Source organism: Hyaena hyaena, unplaced genomic scaffold (assembly GCF_003009895.1).
Source record: "Hyaena hyaena isolate Hyena2069 unplaced genomic scaffold, ASM300989v1 scaffold_1204, whole genome shotgun sequence".
NCBI lineage: Eukaryota > Metazoa > Chordata > Mammalia > Carnivora > Hyaenidae > Hyaena > Hyaena hyaena.
In genome coordinates this window covers 183,264-202,385 of record NW_024081831.1, presented here as the reverse complement: position 1 = coordinate 202,385, position 19,122 = coordinate 183,264, and the positions used below count along the sequence as shown (strand labels likewise).

The 19,122-nt window shown below is 34.8% G+C and overlaps 1 protein-coding gene and 1 pseudogene across 2 annotated transcripts in view; both read right to left on the bottom strand.

Moving 5' to 3' along the window:
• Positions 1 to 19,122, bottom strand: part of EPHA3 (EPH receptor A3) — a 340,047-nt gene that overhangs the window by 144,113 nt on the left and 176,812 nt on the right. The gene's annotated exons all lie outside the window — the stretch shown is intronic.
• LOC120224584 lies at positions 16,252 to 16,757 on the bottom strand (annotated as a pseudogene).

Genomic DNA, 19,122 nt, shown 5'->3' with positions numbered 1-19,122 from the left:
ATGACTATTATTCTAGAACTTTACATGCAACTTGGGAGATAGATGCATAGAATGAAAAGGATAGGAAGATTAAATTAACTTATATTCATGTAAGAGGAAGAGAGAATTAAAGGGCAGAAAGAATGGGAGAAAGATAAGAAACTATTACAGAGTAAATATTAAACCACATTACTTTTAGCTGGCAAACATCTATCACTTTTCTAGTACAAATAACTTGGACACATTAGATGTTTATAATATAAGGATAAAGAACTAAAGTGGAAGTGTGTCTGCCATTTTTGTTCACTCTTTTTGATCATTTTACATATGATGATGATTTGGTCACCTGTGCTTAGAATTGTCACCCTTGAAGTGGGGGGGTTGTGCGGAGACAAAGAGAGAAAGAGAAAGGGAGAGGGAGGGAAAGAAGGAAAAAGTGGTCTGTATACGGGAGTGTGTGTGTCTCTGTGTGTGTGTATGTGTTTTGTAATTAAAACCACAGAGAAGATTTTGCAACTGTTTCTTCAAGCCAGAGATCAATATATTCCGCCTACCTACCCTTTGGAGTTACTATTTAAAATTGCATTGATTGACTTGAGAATTTCATTTAGGATAATTGTCTTCTTATAGTCTGCAAATTTGGGGGTTTAGTTTTGCATAGGAGGCTAGAGAGGTGAGGGACTGGCCTGGGGATGGGACATTAAGTCACATCTAAACCCAGCAGCCTCAGAAAACTCAGGCAGTATTGTATGTAAATGAGGAATCACTAAACTCTACATTTGAAACTAATTTTACACTGTATGTTAATTAACTGGAACTTAAATAAAGATTGGGAAAAAAAGAAAAAGACAAAAGAAAGAAAATCCAGGCATTATGCATTATCAATTAGCAGCGTCTTCCCAGATCAATCTACTTAAATTGATAGTTCTCAGCTCCATGTAATATAACAAATACCATTTACTGAAAATCTCCTCCATGTCTAGCGCTGCACTTGTATTTTACTTCTGTACTCACAGTGATCCTGGGAGACAGGTATTACCTATTTTTCCCGAGAGATAACTGAGGCTTACTGATACTAGTGCACTGACTACTTATCCCTCTATTAGGTGTTGTAAACAGAAACAAAATCTAAGTCTGAGGATTTCTTAGACACAGGTATTTATGTATTTTGTATACACTGCCTTCTCATTCTGTAAAATTTTAAAGTGGTATCTGATGTAGATTGGCAGTATATCCAGCACTCTAAAATTAACAACAAAAAAGATACAATGTGACTATAGAGATAATAGACATCTTATTGGGCACACAAAGAAATTGCTTACTTCATTTTACTGCAGTAACTGTAGATAGTAGTTTTCAATAATATCTCAAGCTTATGTGCAGCGAGGTGAATGGCTCTGACGGAAGACATTTCTGGTCACTGGGAAGAGGGAATGCTTCACTGTTGTAGGTTAGAAAGGTATTTGTGAGTGGGATGCCTCTGCAGAGTCTGCCTGCTCACCATAGAATACATTTCCTACTTTACGTTATCAGCTGAAACAAGGAACTTTATTCTGTAGGGGAAAAAGGCATACTCTTAAATAGTTTCCGATCAAAAACTTAAAGGGCTAATGCAATTCTACTTTATTGCTTTAGTCCCCTGGACATTAAGAACTCTTAAGCAGCCTAGGAAAGTAAAATATTCAACTTTGTCTATTATATAGTTGATAGATAATTTTCACTAAAATATAACATTGTTTTTGGAATTCTGCAAAGTGTATATTGAAGAGCAAATGCTCAGGTTACCAACAAGAGTGGAAAAAATAGCACTTTTCTGAAGACTTTGGGGTAGACTTGTTGCGCTTCAGAAATGATGCCTAGCAAAGTCTTCTGCACTGCCCCCAATCTGTACTTGTCACTCTGATTACACATTAAGCCCAACTGAGTATCAATAGATTTAGAAACCAATAAAATTTTCATTAATTAATCTAGAAAATAGTACATCTAAAATGCCCACACATAATTTGTAACTGCTGGATCCATATCATTTTCCTTCTAAGGAAATCTTAGTTTCATAGTACTTTCAATTTATGTGATATAGAGTAGGGAGCTATACCTAAAACAAATAATAAATTTTTGTGACTAAAAGAAATTCACTCATGTTCAGGATTAACTGAAATCACCCAAGGGCATATCCAGCACCCATTCTGACCTGCCTTCACATTTCACAATCTGCATTCTTACCAGCAGGAGAAATTTCCACTATCTGAAATCCTTCTTCCCAAATTGTGCTCAAGTCAGTTGATAACAGATATGCCTTGTAACAGTAATATAGTTATTAGAACTACATATAAACTAAATACTGATGACCTAACCATGCTTTCATAAAACATATGTATCAGTAACATTCTATTCTTTAAAACTCAATTGCTATTATATCACTGTAGTGTGATAAGATAATAAGCACTTCATGCTCCCCCCCTCCCCCTTTATTCTTTGGCACCTATGAAAATGCTTGGCTCACAAAAAGCAACCAATACATTTTGAGAGAAGAATGAAAGTTGTATTCATCTCTCCATAGTAATGTCCCATTATAGTATTTCCCATGCACAATTACTAGGTTCAACAAATCATAAACATCTTAGTGTAATAAATCTTCCCTTAAAGGATCAGTCTCATGCTATGAATCAATTATAAAGTTTCATGATGAAAATACATGGAAGAAGGACAATTTTTATAAAATTATGTGTTCCATTAGGTGCTAAGTGTAGAAATATATAATGTAATATATGTAATATATACCTAATATGTAATTATCTTTATGATTACTCATAATCGTAAGTCATATTTTAAAGCTAGAAATAAAGAAAACTCTCAGTTTCTTTTTCTTTTAATTTTTTTTGCGGGACAGAGAGAGGAAGTGGGGGACAAGGGTAGAGAGAGAGGGAGAGAATCCCAATCAGGCTTCATGCCCAGCACAGAGCCCAACATGGGTCTTGATCTCATGACCCATGTGAGGTCATGACTTGAGCCGAAATCAGGAGTCGAATACTTGATCAACTGAACCACCCAGGCACCACCCCCCTCAGTTTCTTCTAAACATTTCTTTTAAAAAAATTCTTGAATTATGTTTAAACAAATATGTCTAGGATAAAAGAAAATATGAGTTATTTTTCCTAAAGAAACTTTTTTTTTCCTAAATGAACATCTTAAGTAAGTTCAGAACAAAAAGGAGTAAGAGGATTTAGAACTGAATAATAATAATAATGATGATGATGATGGTATAGCTACCATCTGATCTTAAAATTAAGGACTATCATTTTCCATGATACATACAAAACATTATAAGATTTATATGATATATAAAAAACAGAAGCAAAAAATGGACGACATATCATTTTGGGGTAAAATCCCTGAGGCAAGAATTTTGAGAGTTTTGAAAGTGAAAGAAAAAAATTAAAGCTGAAACAGAGAGCCTCAATTTAGTCTGGGGAGGCATGCAGACAAATTAGTCCTTGCAGTGCTCTGAAGGTTATATTTAGGGCTTATTTTCATATAGTAAGTGTGGGAAGTCACTGAAAAGTTTCATGCATGAGGTACATTATAATCAGATTTACATTTCAAAGAGATCATTCTTGTTCCTACGGGCAAATGCATTGAACTGAGTCAAGAATGGAGTACACAGGGGACTACTAAAATACTCCAAATTAGAGATGTTATGACATAGACAGAGAAATAGTTATGGCCATAGAAAGAAGTATATTCATTTGAGATATATTATCTAGATTATATTGACAGATCTTGGAGACAGAACTGATGAAAATATAAGGTGGAAAAACCTTAAGAAGTGGTATCTGAGTTTTTTGTTCAAGTTGTTGGGTATTATTCCTATATTTTGAGTTAGGGAATGAATGAATATATGGGTAAGGACACACAATGTAAGTCTGCATATGTTTCATTGAGTTAGCCAAGCAAGCATTTGCTGTACTAAACTGTGTAGTATTTATCATATTTGTACTATAAAGAAACTGATTCCGGAGAGCCTGGGTGGCTAAGTCAGTTGAGCATCTGCTCTTGATTTCAGCTTGGGTCATGATCCCAGGATTGTGGGATTGAGCCCCAGGTTGGGCTCTGCACTGCAGAGATGCTTAGATTCTCTCTCTCTCTCTTTCAAATAAAATTTTTTTAAAAAAGCGAAGTTGGAATAAAAACAGTAAAAAAAGAAGCTGATTCCAATATTCTCATTTTAATGAAAATGCCAACTTAAGTTTTCTCTGTCACATAAGCTTTTGTTTATTGTCAACAAATGAAATGTTTATCAAAAATATGGGTTTCCAGAGAACACAACATGATCAAGCAATCTATAGTTTCGTTTAAGGTAAAAAAGATTACAATAAAATACTAATAGAGAAAGGTTCCATGTCACAGACACATTGGGAAAACTGTCTTTACTGAGTTGGGTGATTCTTTTCAGAATAGAATATTGATTTTGACTTGCTCATGAACCAGATATGTGGACTCCAAAACAGAAAACTTGTGTTCTGTGGACTCCAACATTTGCCTGATTTTTATCAGTATACACTATTTATCCCAAAGCAAAAAAGGAGAAAATTTATGAGCATATCAACAAAACTATATCATGATTATTGATCTAACAATTTAAAATGCAACATCGATTCAGGAAAATCAATAGGAGATATTAAAAAAATTTTTTTTAATGTTCATTTATTTTTGAGAGACAAAGACAGAGCCAAGTGGGGGAGGGGCAGAGACAGGGAGACACAGAATCCTAAGCAGGCTCCGGGCTCTGAGTTGTCAGCAAGAACCCAACGCAGAGCTTGAACTCGTGAGCCATGAGATCATGACCTGAGCCAAAGCTGGACACTTAACCAACTGAGCCACCCAGGCACACCTAATAAGAGATATTATTTTAATGTGCATATTGTAATTGTGAGGAACACAGTTTCAGACAGATCAGGTTCAAATTTTAACTCCATCACTTACTACGTATGTAACTGAATAAGTTAAAAAATCTCTTCATACCAGTCTCTATCTATAAAATGGGGACAGTAAAAGAATCTTAGGATTTTTTAAGAATTAAACAAGTGTATGTTAAGTTTCAAATACATATTATAAATTATTAAGTATTAATATATATTTATACAAGCATTTAAACATTCATGATATACCCAAACAAACATTTCTAAAATCTATGACATAAACCAATAGATTTTTCAGTGTATTTGATCAATATTAAACCACATTTGCCTTTTCCTAATTTTCTATTTTTGAGATGTATTAGGCATTTGTTTCTCCTTAAAGTATTATTGCAATATCTTTCTCCATTAAAATTGTATTTTTTAAGTTCACAAAAACATTTCACAAAAGAGCATCCTCTTGTCCAAGTACATGACCGATGGTTATTCAGCCAGCCCTTCACTCTATCCGGTATTTCCAACTACCTCTTTGTGACTCTGGAGATTTCCATAATATCTCATATCTACACAACTTATATTTAATATAGACAAACCAGAGTAATGTTTCGCCCTTGGTTCCTTGTGGATATGCCAGTCCCTCTCATTACACACTACGAATAACTTTACCCTGTTTGAAATCTTTGTATTTACTGGTGGAAGGACCAACACAGAATGGGTCCCCTCAGAGGCAACTGAAATGATTACCTCCAACTTGTAGCTCACAGCCTCTTAGCTTCTTTATTCAGATTCATTCTTCCCACACCCAATACTGGCAGTTTTATTTTTATTTTTATTTTTTTTTGGCTGCCATATGCACTAGTAAACACTTACAAACTTGGCTGACTTCCCTTCACATCTTGTCTTCACTTCTTGAGGAATCTTTCTTTCACCGAGCTCCAAAATTAATCTGACTTTGAAATTCTTTCACTTTCCTGAGTCTTATTTCTCCATAAGTACAGACTGTTGCTAAGGTGATGCTGATCTTTTTAACTTTCAGCCACTTGTCCAAATCTGTATCATGTTGGCACTGACCAATGCCTCCCCTGTCTGATAGCTTTTCTGACAGTTTATGAGAAGTAAAAGGCTAGAGCTATTAGTCCAAATCCTATGGGAGAGGTGTCCAGATTACAAAAACCACATTCACATATGGCAATAATTGGCAGCTCTTTTAGGCGATCACAGACTTATTTCTAAAGACCCAATGGATACTTGAATAATTCCTTGGTGCCAAATAGGAAACTCTCCTGAATAAGATAAGTACGTACTGGTTTTTTGTATGGTTATTGCTTTTTTTTGTTCCCAATGGACTTTCTCAATAAAGGAGATTCATTTAAATAATTAATGCCAAAATTTATATAATTTTACCAAAATTCTAGACTTAACTCTATGGTAATTGAAACCTGAGAGATAGAATACTTCAGTCTCACATTGTATAAGGTATTATAGATTTAAGAAGCCAATATGTTTATACATCTAAATAGAAGCAGTAATTCATCTTTGTAAACAATATTCTTTCAAGAAACTTACTATCATTTATAGAATGTTATTTTAACTCATCTTTCTCGTTCTTTTGATTTTGCAAAAGTAGTACAACTTGAAGTCTCTTCATGTAAAAACATTTATTAATTCAATATTTAAAGATTTGATTTCATTACAGTATTTATTTATACTTTAAAGCCTGCTCCTTTGCCCAAACTGGTTTTCAAGGCTCTATTGTACTCCCTTCTGCTTATCTCTAACCTTTCTGTTAAATTAAACATTCCACAGACTCACAAGCAATTAACATATGAGTAGAAGATTCTGGCAATTTTAAAGGAATAGCAGATACTGAAAGGAGATGCTCAATTAATAAAGTGGTTTCAGAACATTTCTCAGAGCAGAAACTATTTTCACTTATTTTATCTTAATATTTAACTATTTGAGCTTACTATTATTTTAGTTTGAAGTTTAAGTGCAGCTTCCATATTCAAGTCTATCCTTCCACGTAGGAGGAAGAGCAGCCTCAAATTGAGAGGCAATAGACTCGTGTTCTAGTCCTGACTGGCCCTATATAGCTAGGTGTTATCTTATGTTGAGGGAACTTGTCCCAGAGCCTAGCCTCAAAAGGTGGTAGAGAAGAACTTGACACCAAGTCTTCCTTCAGTTCACCTGTTGCTTCCATTATGCTCACAGCATAGAACTTCAAGCAGCTAGCAAATGTTTCCTAAGTCAGTTTAACCTGGGTGCATATGGTTTTGATAACATTTTACTCTACATGCATGTTACCTTACTGAACCCTGGTAACAGTCTAACATAACAAATCCGTGGTATATACTTCCTCATGGAGAAACAGAAAGAAAACACAAACACCTCTCCCCGAATTTATATTATCCATCATTCTTTCTTCTATCGATTACTATGGGTACAGGATTGACTTTTTAGTAGCAAGTACAATGTTGATTCTATTTTAGAAATTCCTTTTTAATTTTACTTTATAGAGAAATTTATAGCATCTATTCATATAGGTAGGTTGTTACTTCATCATCACATGAATAAAATATTTTTTTTAGTCAACAGTAACATGTTTGCACATTCCATTAATGATTTTTCAGAACTTGTAAAAGACTTGCAGATACTTTTTGTGATGTTGTATTTCTATATTCATCACCCGTCACCTAAAACCAATTTTTGGTAATTAAGATCTTAAATAAGCATATAATTTAGTTTAAATGAGGATTTAAAACCCTTGCCAGGTAGCTCCGTGGCTTAAAAGAAATCGCAGGATTCTTTTATTTAAAATCCTATATCCTAGAATAAATAGACTTCCTCATCTATTTAGCATTGGTCTCCCAGGATCAGAAGATGACACAGATGGTTCAATGATTACATTGGAAAATATGTTTCCCCTAAAGCAAAGATAATATCCCTGTAGTCACCTTTAGTTTCTTATCTCAAGTTACTCTTTCATTTGCTGAATTTCTATTCCTCTGTGTCAACTATAACTTGAAAATTAAACACCTTTGGGACACTAGGGAATAGCACGCAATGAACACTATTCTGACCACAGCTGGAGGCCACGGAAATGCTGCTGCACCAGATGAAGTGAAAGGCTGGGGCATCGTGGGAGGAGGCCAGCAGGGAGCTGGCATTTGCATCTGGTTTCCCCCATTATTTTCTATTTGAATTCTAGGTACATGCATATTTGCCTGTCATTCTTCTAAATACAGTATTACTAATAAAACATGCTGTACAACAATGCAAATAAAACAATGAGTTACCCTTCTTAGAATTAGGCGATTTTTTCAGTGTTAGAAATTTCTAGTGCTTAGAATTCTGAATATTTGGAACATAGCCATTGCTTAAGTACATACATTTTTATATTAACAGAAAACATTATTTATAAATGTTCTATATGTCATATAATGTATACCATTATTTTAGAGATAAACCTAAGAGTATTTTGTTTTTTTTAAGATTATTTATGTTGAGAGAAGGAGAGAGGGAGAGAGAAAGAGAGAGAGAACACAACTGGGAGAGGGGCAGAGAGACAGAATCCCAAGAAGGCTCTGCACTGACAGAAACCTGGAGATCATGACCTGAGCTGAAATCAAGAGTAGGACACTTAACCGACGGAGCCACCCAGGTGCCCAAATCTAAGAGTATTTCAGTTTGTTTCTACAGATATTTATAGGAGGCACATTAAGAGCAATCTGTTATACCATGAGCCTAGTCTATTGACAACCTTATCTTTGTAGGGAATTCACCAGGTTGTTTAGCGTTAAAAGAGAGAGAAGCTATTTCAACATTTCATGGCATCATTTTGTGCAACCCGAGGACCCCATGTTCACAAAGAATCAGCCTGTCTCCTGACAGGACACATTTGGGGCAAGGCCCCTCCTCTGGACAGAGTTCTGATGAGTGGCATCACTGTGCTTAGCCTCTTCAAGTTTTAGTTTTCTCATGATCCTGACTGGTATACTAACTATGTGGCTTCTCTGTTGGTAATTTTAACACCTGGGTATGCTTCAATTTCAGTATGTTATATTCTCATTATCTCTCTGTGGGGTACTCAGCCCTATTACATTGAAAATTCATTGAGAAGAGGAATTATGTCCCATACATCTTTGTATATTATAGATCTTAACACTGCTTGATACAAAGTTGGTAGTTAATATGTATTGAGACAAATTAACTCTAATACATACATATATATGTGTACGCATATGTCTGTGTGTGCATTTTGGGTGGCTAGCACACATGCCATGTCACAGTGTGGGCTCTGCTCCTGATCACTCTCCTGCCCCCACTTCTACTCTCAGTCTCTCTAACCAAAGCTCTTAGATTCTGTAGGAAAAAGTAATTGAGAAAAAAGAGAAATTACAGTTATGAATAGAAATTTAGAAAACTGGCTACATTGGCAACATTTTGTTTTTGCAAAACAAAATGTTTTGTTGATTTGCTTTCATTATTTTATATTTTAATTTAATTTAATTTAATTTTATTTTATTATTAATTTTTTATTTTATTTTAATTCCCGTATAGTTAACATATGGTGTAATATATGTTTCAGGTCTACAATACAGGGATTCAACACTTCCATACATCACCTGGTACTCATCATGACAAATGCACTCCTTGATCCCCATAACCTATTTCCCCCATCTTCCCTACCCCCCACACCTCCCCTCTGGTAACCATCAGTTTGCTCTCTATAGTTGAGTCTGTTCCTTGGTTTCTCTCTCTCTCTCTCCCTCTCTTTCTCTCTCTCTTTCTCTCTTACACACACACACACACACACACACACACACTTTCCCTTTGCTCGTTTGTAAGCTGCCTACTTTTGGGAACCTGGAAAAAGTAAATGATACTGGGAAAGCGATATAGGGAGTGATGAATGGGATATATGAATATTAGGGTCAATGATTTCAGCAAAAGCATGGGCAAGAGTAAAATATTCTGAATGAAATATGAAAAGTGTGAGAACTGAGGAAAAGTGGATTGAGCTATCAGACCTGTAGCCTGAGGAACACTGACATTTGTTGTTCCTTTGGGGAGGTGTGTGTATGTGTGTGTGTGTGTGTGCATAATTCTGATTCCACAAAATTGTTTAAATGCAATTAACTTGTGCTTTATAACTCTGTCAATCTCTAGTTGTGGCATTTTGCATTTTTACACATTGTAAATGCATACAGCTTGGCATCTCCATAACTAAAAGTTCTACAATTAGGTTTTTGATGCCTGTAAGCTCTTGTTTAGAGATGCAATGCAATTAACCATAGGAATGAACAACATATCTCTTCTACATGAAGTTAGCCTGCCATTTCATCATTTATGTGCAAAATCAGATATTTTATCTGATCATTTTGTGCAAAGGAATGAGAGCCTGGATACATGGATGGATTTTTAGTAAAAGTCAAATTACTCAACTGAAAGAGGCTGAAGTAGAAGGGGTTTGAAAAGAAGCCAAGATAACCAAGTTATACAAACTATCATCATATCCCAACCCTCCCGTGTTGGGACAAAACCATCCAATCAAAGGATGGGGAAATTGCTTAGGAAAAAAAAAACACCTTTAATAGATGTTAATAATGTACAAAATTATACCTTAACATCTCATTTCAAGGAGAGAACAGCAAGTCTTGATTTCTGTATAGAAAGCATGATTTCCATTCATCAATGGTATAGCTTTCTAAAATATCTCCTCAAGTTATTATGGTGTTCTATAACCAAGCCTGATTGTAAAATATGATGTTACAAAAAATCAATAATAAAATATTCATATGATCCAAGATTTTCCCAAATTGAATCTGACTGGGTCATGGCAGTATGCTGATGTCTGGAATGCAAGTAATATACTATATTATTGATGCCTGTCAAATAACGGAAATTGTTACAAATTAATTCATCCCTAACCTAATTAACCCCGTGTGCAATATTATATGCATTCCAGACGAGTACTGTTTTGCTCTGGCCATAAAACTAGGAAGGACAATATTTCAACCTATAAAATCGCCTTTTAAGCCACTTAGAAACCTCAAAGAATATTGCTTATGTAGAAGTGATGCAAAAGAATGCATTACCTCATCTGCTTGAATTATTTTTGGTCTGATACAAAATGTTCTTTTTTTTAACTGTAAAAATAACCTAAGGAAAAGGTCTCGTCTGTCTTACATACTGAGTAGATGGCATACATTCATATTAATAGCTTACATTATTAGAAATAAAAATTATGTTCTTCTTGGATGGGAAATGCAGAAGCCTTAACACTTTTTTGATATTCTAATGAAAATGTTGTTTTCTATGCAGGATATCTCATAGTTCTGACTTTATAGGTCAATGTATATCAAGATACATTTTATCATAGTATATAGTTGGGACTGTTTTTTTTTTTTTTTTTGGAACTAGTGGGCAAGTTGTTACTTTTAAAGGAAATTTTGTTATTTTTCTTCAAGTATCTCTTTACACATATCCTTTCCCACCACCATTTGTCAGTAATGCCCCGCTCTTCGGCAATACAGAGCCTGATTCAAATATACCTAGATTTGAAATTTTCCTGTGCTCCAAATCTGTCTTGGATCAACAGTGCATTAATATTATATTTATAAATATTAATGTTGCCCATTAATATTTATCAGGTCTTTCTTTTCTTCCCTGCTAGTTGAAAACACTAGTATGGTATACCTCCTAGTCTTCCTAATTATTAAACAGTAAACAAAGAAAAAAAGGCAATTCCAAAGAAAAACTCTAATTGTGAAGATGTTTTAAATTATTTCAATCTGACTTTCTGTGACCAACATTTTGTATCACATTGCAAACTTTTCTTTTAACGGCTGCCCCAAATTTCTATTTTTATGATTTTTCTAATTTAGGAATAATGTCATATCTGGATAAATAGATTTTAAGAAAGGAGAGAGAGTGGCCTTGAATAGCAGTAGAAAGTGCATGCAGATGATGAATGATCTCTGGGAGAATCAGGGCTTGGCTGCCTTCTGAGTGATTGCTTCAAAGTTATTTCACCTCTTTGAACTTAATTTCCACAGATGCATACTGAACACAGAAATGTCTGCCTCAAAGTGTGATTGTGAACACTGAAAAGACCATATGTAAAGGGTTAATATAGAGCAGGAGCTCCTAAAAAGGAGCTTTTATTATTATCTTACAGTTATACTTCACAACCGGTACTTGTAGACAATGTTAGCATTTTTCAATTCTCAGCATTTCAATCAGGGCATTGTTTTAACATATGTAACTATAAAGTGTGGCCCCAAATCTATGGATTTGGTTAGTTTTCTGTAAAAGCACATTAGGCACTCTTAAGGCAAAAGCTGTAGCATATTTTTAAAGAGAATATTTCTGCCTTCAAAATCTAAAAACGCTGAGAAAAAAAAGTGCTTTGTGGTTAATCTCCTTTTTAAGATATATATGGTATACCATACCTTAAAAAATATATATGTGTGTATATATATATATATATATATACACCTATATAACTGTATATGTATCTACACATCTATATCTATATTGAGAAGAGAGACCTGTGTATTGTGGTCACATGTTGTCAAAATACATTAGTGAAATATTATATCTGATAACAAGTAATGTGAATTGATGCCCTGCTGATTAGAATGTCACTGATGTTGTGGCCTGTTGTTCTTGACACCACAGAAGAGGATCAAGGCATCTTTCATGGTGATGAAGTTGGCAATATGGATGGGAAATAATGCCAGAGAGACTGATTAAGTGTTAGCACTCCCACCTGGTGCCATGAAAATAGGACAAAACATCCATAATTCAGGATGATTTTCTCCTCTTGTGTTAACTTTTGTGCCAAACTATAGGATTTGAAAGAGTTAAATACTGACAAACACTTTCTTCCCCACAAGAGCTCCCCTGGTAAGGAGTATGTTCTCAGAGGGCTTCTCTTTCAGTGTGAGTCCTTTCAAGGAATGCTTTTTATATTCATATTAAGTATCAGAAAGGTATTTCCAGTGGGTACAAAAATATGACTCATCCATTTTCCCTGCTTCTATATCTGGGTTGACAGATACCCCACTCAAGCTGTCTCTTGACTGACGAACACCTCGGTGGGCATGTTTTTCTTATGATAATGCTTCAGAGATAATTCAGGGAACCTGTATCCCAGATTCATATTCTTAAGGAATAATGTCAATTAGAATATGAAGTTCTAAAATGAGAATAAATCTTCACTTGACACCATGCTTCATCTACCATAATTAAATGTGCCGGCACCTACTGTCTTAGTTTGAGCCTCACTCGCTTCTCTCCAGGAAGCTGTCTGAGAGGCAAAGCCAGTGCAAGGCCTGAACTGCTAAAACTTCCATGGTTAAGAAGATAACATTGTCTCTTTTTTTTTTTTTTATAGAAAATTCTCTTCCCAGGTTTCAAGCATCCTAAATCAAAAGATAGCAATATTCATTCAACCTTAGGGGAGAGTCTCCTAAAACAAGATTAAATGTCATTGCTAAAGCAGATCAATGGTAACACATTTGTGTGAGTCGCTACTATCCACAAGACAAAGAAGTTCTTATTAATTTCTGAAGGTGCACTGAATCGTTCCTGTCTACTAGGTGCCAAACTATGGCTCCTGTTCCAAATGTCCCATTACGTAATATGACTGACACAATCAAAGCATGCTCCCTAACACTGTCCTTCTCAAGTCCATTTTCTTGTTGGCAAACATGCTTGTGAGAAGATGGTACATTCTAACAAACACCAAATCAAATAAGTTTTGCACACACATTAACATGTCTCTCTCTCTCTCTCTCTCTCTCTCACACACACACACACACACACACACACACACACACACACACACACATTTTTCCCCCAAATATAAACATCAGGGAGTAATTTGCTGGATGGACCCAAATGACATAATGATGTAACAAGTATTCCTATTACAATTTGGAGATTTTAGTCAGGCTTTATGGTCCATTTGAAGGCACTGTGTTTACAGTTTGTCGGCTGCCACCTAGGTGCCAGATAGCTGAATGCATCTTATGTTACCGATGAGGTCATCAGTGAGTAGCATGCTGAGAAAGGCAAGGCTATCACCGGGTTCTGGAAATGAGGCACAGTCATGAAAATGTGTGTCTTCATTTGTATCCTTTCATACTTTATTTCCATGCACTTTCACTTTATAATCAGTGTGCTCTGGGTCTTTGATAAGCACATTGCAAACTGCTTTGCGTCACATCACATTGATCCCCCACTGTATTAAAGCTCTCCCATTGTTTGAACAAAGTATCTTATTGATCCCATGTAATCCTCATGCCCCGTCAGTTTATACAAAAATTTAGTCCTATGCTTTCAGTGTCACAAAACAAAACAAAAATGTAGATTAGAAACAACCTTAAAAGTTAGAAAAGAAGCTTTCTAGTAGGGTCAAAAAATTGATTTGACCATGTGCTGATAATTTCATGGTGAAATTAGTGACTGGATTTGACAAAATTTGAAATTTGACTACATAATCTGTGGCAAAAAATTGGCTTCCCAGGACATATTTAACTCATGTGTAATATTCTGTAACAGTAGGTCCCTCGAGCATAACCAAATGGAGAAAGGCATGTTGAAGGGCTTAGTAAAATGTAAAGCAACATAAAATGCTAATGCTTAGAGTATGGGTTTGTCTCCTTTTGTGTGTAATATCAAATTAATATAATTATCTCAATTCTAAGGTTACACCACAGAGTCACAAAAATTGTGGAATTTTTACAAGAATAGTTTGCTCTATGAAAACTATATATTTCCCATGATAAGAGATGTTATTTTATCTGACTGATGGTATTTAGAAGCTAGAATGACAAAGATAACAGAGTGCAAGTCTAGCAATTTTTACTTTATCCCTTTCTGTTACTATTCACTAATACAGTGTCTCTTTTCTTAAATTACTTAAAAGTCACATGAGTGGTTAAACATTAGACTTAATTTTATAAGAAGACATATATAATACCTATGATGACAATAGCAGGGGGAAGGGAAAGCTATGCTCATAAAAATTTCCTATATTTTACCAGAAGCAATTTACTATCAACCTGAAGTAGATTTTGATAAGTTAGAGATGTAGAAGTCATTAAAAAGCACCAAAAAGTAACTAAAAGAAGTATTATTTAAAAGAGGAATTGTTTAAGAGGAAGTATTATTTAAGAGAGGAATCAAAATGATGCATGAATGAACTGTTGTATCAAAATCATGGTATAAAAGAACCAGAAAAGATTAAAGGAGAAACAGAAAGGGGGAAAAAAAGCACTCAGAGAAACAGAAAACAAATAGCAAATGGCACACCTACAGCCAAACATATTAACTTTTACATTAAACGAGAAAGAATGAAACTGTCCACACATATGGCAGAGTCAATGAAATTGGGTCAGAAAAGCAAGATTTGATTAGATAATATCCATAAAAAATACACTTTAAATTCAAAATCAAAAATAAGTTGGAAGTGACAAAATGGGAGAAGATACACCATGCATATAATAGAATAAGAGAATCGGAGCAACCATATTAACATCAAACAAAACAAACTTAAAGGAAATAAATGTCATTAGACATAAGGAGGGACATAAAAGAACATCACACTGAGAAGAAAATACACTTAGAAATGTATCTGAATCGAGAAATATTACAGAAACACACAAAACAAATATAGGTAAATTTTAAAGGAGAAAGATAAAATTAGAAATGAATACTTAAAATTGTTTTTATTCACAGACTACACGATTGTTTATACAGAAAATCCCAAGAATTCTATAAAAATAAGTTATTGTGTAATTATGAACAAACTGTTACATTTTAGGTGTCTAAAAAAAACCATCTTCAATTTCTTAGAAGTTTTCTTAGGATTTGTAAGACTTATTAATAAATAGATAGGATAAGGATTATTATAAGCCTTGAGTACTATAAGTCCTCCAGCAAAAAGTTTATACAGTGATTTCTTTTTAGAGTCTCTATTTTGATGCTTTAATAGGTTCAAAATACAGTGCTGTGTGGTGTATTTGTTTATTGTGGACTTGACTGAGAAGTAAAGAAATTCAGACAATTAAGTTTAATACCCATATATGATTATTAAGTCTGGTAAAATATAGAGATCGTTGAAATAGATATTTTAACTGAATATGAGTTTTATAATATTATACAGATCTTCTAAGTGATCATAAATCAGTTCTCATTGCAGGTACCTAAGGCAATTAAAAAGTCACACAAATTATACTTTTAGGGTTACCGTGTTTAATGTTTATTAAGTTAAATCTCTACAACTAGCAAGGTAACAGATGAGTTACTAGGACTCATATGATGTGCTAGGGAATATAGGGAATATTTACTTGGAGATCCCAACTGCACCACAAGCTAAACAATGGCCAGCATTTCCTGTTGGTATACTTTCTTCACTTCTACCTTTGCCCAAGCCATCTGGTTTTTCATGGACCGCCACTGTGTGGCCAATGATGGAATGGTCTCCTGACAGTGCAATCAGAGAAATTCCACAGACACACTGGCCACACATCTTTAACAGAAATCACATTACCCAGGTCCCTAACATGCCTCTCTTGATCCTTTGGTTCACCATGTGTTTTGTATGGAGGATAAAAGTGAGGACCTACACTGATCTAGCCTTGTGTGTTACCTCAAATTGATGGACATGGAATCCACGCTCTATTTTAGTGGATCCTGTAATGGCTCCTGATACCACAACAGGCCCATCTCTCTTCTGCATGAAATGGATGGTGTCCTTCACCAGCCCTGGCCCTTCAGCACGCACCCAGCCTTGATCTCTAGGACTTGGGAGGGCAGCAGCAGATGCCACATAAGATGCTGACACCACATTACATGCTGATTTTATTATTACCACAGGTCAGAAATATGTGACCCAAGGCCTGAAATAAGTAAACCAAAAATCCTTTGTGGAGGACTCAGCTGACCACAGGAAGTGAGGTGCCAAGACCCCGAAAAGCCACACAGAATTCATACTTCCACCTCTATAACTTTAATTGTCATTTAATTTACTTTAAGGATTTTCTTTTCATTTTTGGTGTCGCTCTTTTCCTCTCTTTTCCACAAAATTATGCCTAAGTTGTACCATCCCCAAAGCCACTCTTCAATATTCTGGCCAATTCCACATCAGACAAGTCCCAGAATATTTTGAGACATTACATGGAAAATATTCTACGTCGCACTGCCAGCTATGAGGTGTTGAAAATACAAGTGTCTGTGCCAAGGAAGAAAACTCTGAGGTCAAAGAGCCTTTGGAAGTATTAATAAAATAGATAATAAACAATTCCAGAGTTGGCATTTGCTGAAGAAAGACAATCCATATTCCCTAAATTGGAATAATAAACATGAATTTTAAGAGAAACTTAATGGCTTGGACCATGATTCCCCTAAATCCATTGGGTCTTTTGGCTAGCACTAAAGAGAATGTTGAACTTGAGCACATCTGAAAATTCTGAAAATGCCTTGACTCATTATGATTATAATTTGTTTCTTTCCAGCCTAAGTGGATGATATACATGGAAAACAAAATGCAGAATTTTAAAATCTGTCTCAGTTACTCAATTCCCAATATCACCTTTTGTTCCATTTTGGACACCAGTGTTTGCATGGTTTCACTTAATTTGTTGGTTAACACAGTAAAAGTCAAAAGCAAGAACAAAGAAATGGCAACATTCACCAAAAAGTCCATTTCTCCAAAACGTCAGCACTCCTCTGTCAAGGTTAATAGTTAGGGGAACAAAGGAAAATGTGTTAAAGTTAAATTCTTTCATGTTATGTGTTTTTCTCTTAGCAATCCAGATCTGAAATACATTTTCTTTCTCTTTCTTTTTCTTTTTCTTTCTTTCCCTTTTTTCCCCCATGGGGAGGATAATTATGTATTTTTTCTTTAAAAAATAAGAGAGAAACTATTAGGTAACAGGAGTGATCATTCACAGAATACTTACTATTTGTTGGGTATCTTCCTGACATTTTATTTAATTTTCGATACAATCCTTTATATCAGTATCATTATGAGCTCCATGGTAAAGGGGAGAAAACCAAGTACAGATAAGTGAAATAACTAGCCAGGAAATGGATAAGAATCCAGGCCTTTTGGTTTCAAGGACTGTGCTTCTAATCTCTATGCTTATAAAACAAAACAAACAAAACAATTACAGGCTGAGTAAGATATCTCTAAAAGACTAAAATTTTCTTTTTTACTATGTTGATACTTAATATATTTGTCAACACATCAGCAGTCCAACTTAATTATCTAGGTCTTATATTCAAACAGCTAACAAGACATAACAGTGATGCATTACTGGGAGATTTATTTTATTTATTGACTTCCAGGAAGGAGTTTATTACTAATTAATAGGTGTTTTACTTAGCAGAATGTGTTTCTGCCTTTTGGCGAAGTGAATAAGTGAGTTTTTGGAGATTGCAGTATGACCCAGAATATGAAAAAAAATGTAAAAAAAAGGTGGCTTATATCAAGAAATGGAGGAACTAAAATAATTTTAACTAACCTATATCTCCTCAAAGTGCTCTTAAACTATTTATCAATAAGAATATACAGCTTAGAAACACTATTGAACACTAAGATTTTTAGGAAAGCATTTCACAATTTTCCCAAAGTAGTCTGACATTATTCTGTGCATTTATACAGATAATTGTGAGAATCTCTTCAATTTCTACTTTTTCTTTAAAAGCTAGAAATATTATATTTTATATGTTTCCTATCCCTTAAAATTAGTGCTCTCGTGATCTAATATGCTTTTCTACCTACTTGTCCTTTACTTTTATATATCTCCTTTATATATAAAGAAGCCTGGTTTGAACTGCTCAACGGGTTGCACAGATACCAGCTCATTAAAAGCTCTACTGTGAGACAGTCTGTGGACATTTTTGAAACTGTGCCACTTTCTACTAAGAACAGAGAATTTAAGGCTTGTGAAGCTCACCCTGTGGGTTTTCCATCAGAGATGTGACTTACTATATGAATCTTCATTCTGAAGTAATGAGTCCCGTTTTTCTGAGCTTTAATTCACAAGATGTGGAACTTATAGTGACAAAATCCACAGGATTTGAGAGTGACATTATGAAACAGAATATTTGTGTGTGTGGAGGTATTTCACTGTGTAGAAAGAAGAAAGGAAGGATAGACCCAGATATCTCTCAAAGCCTTTAAGCCTGTATTCAGTTACTTACTAAAAAC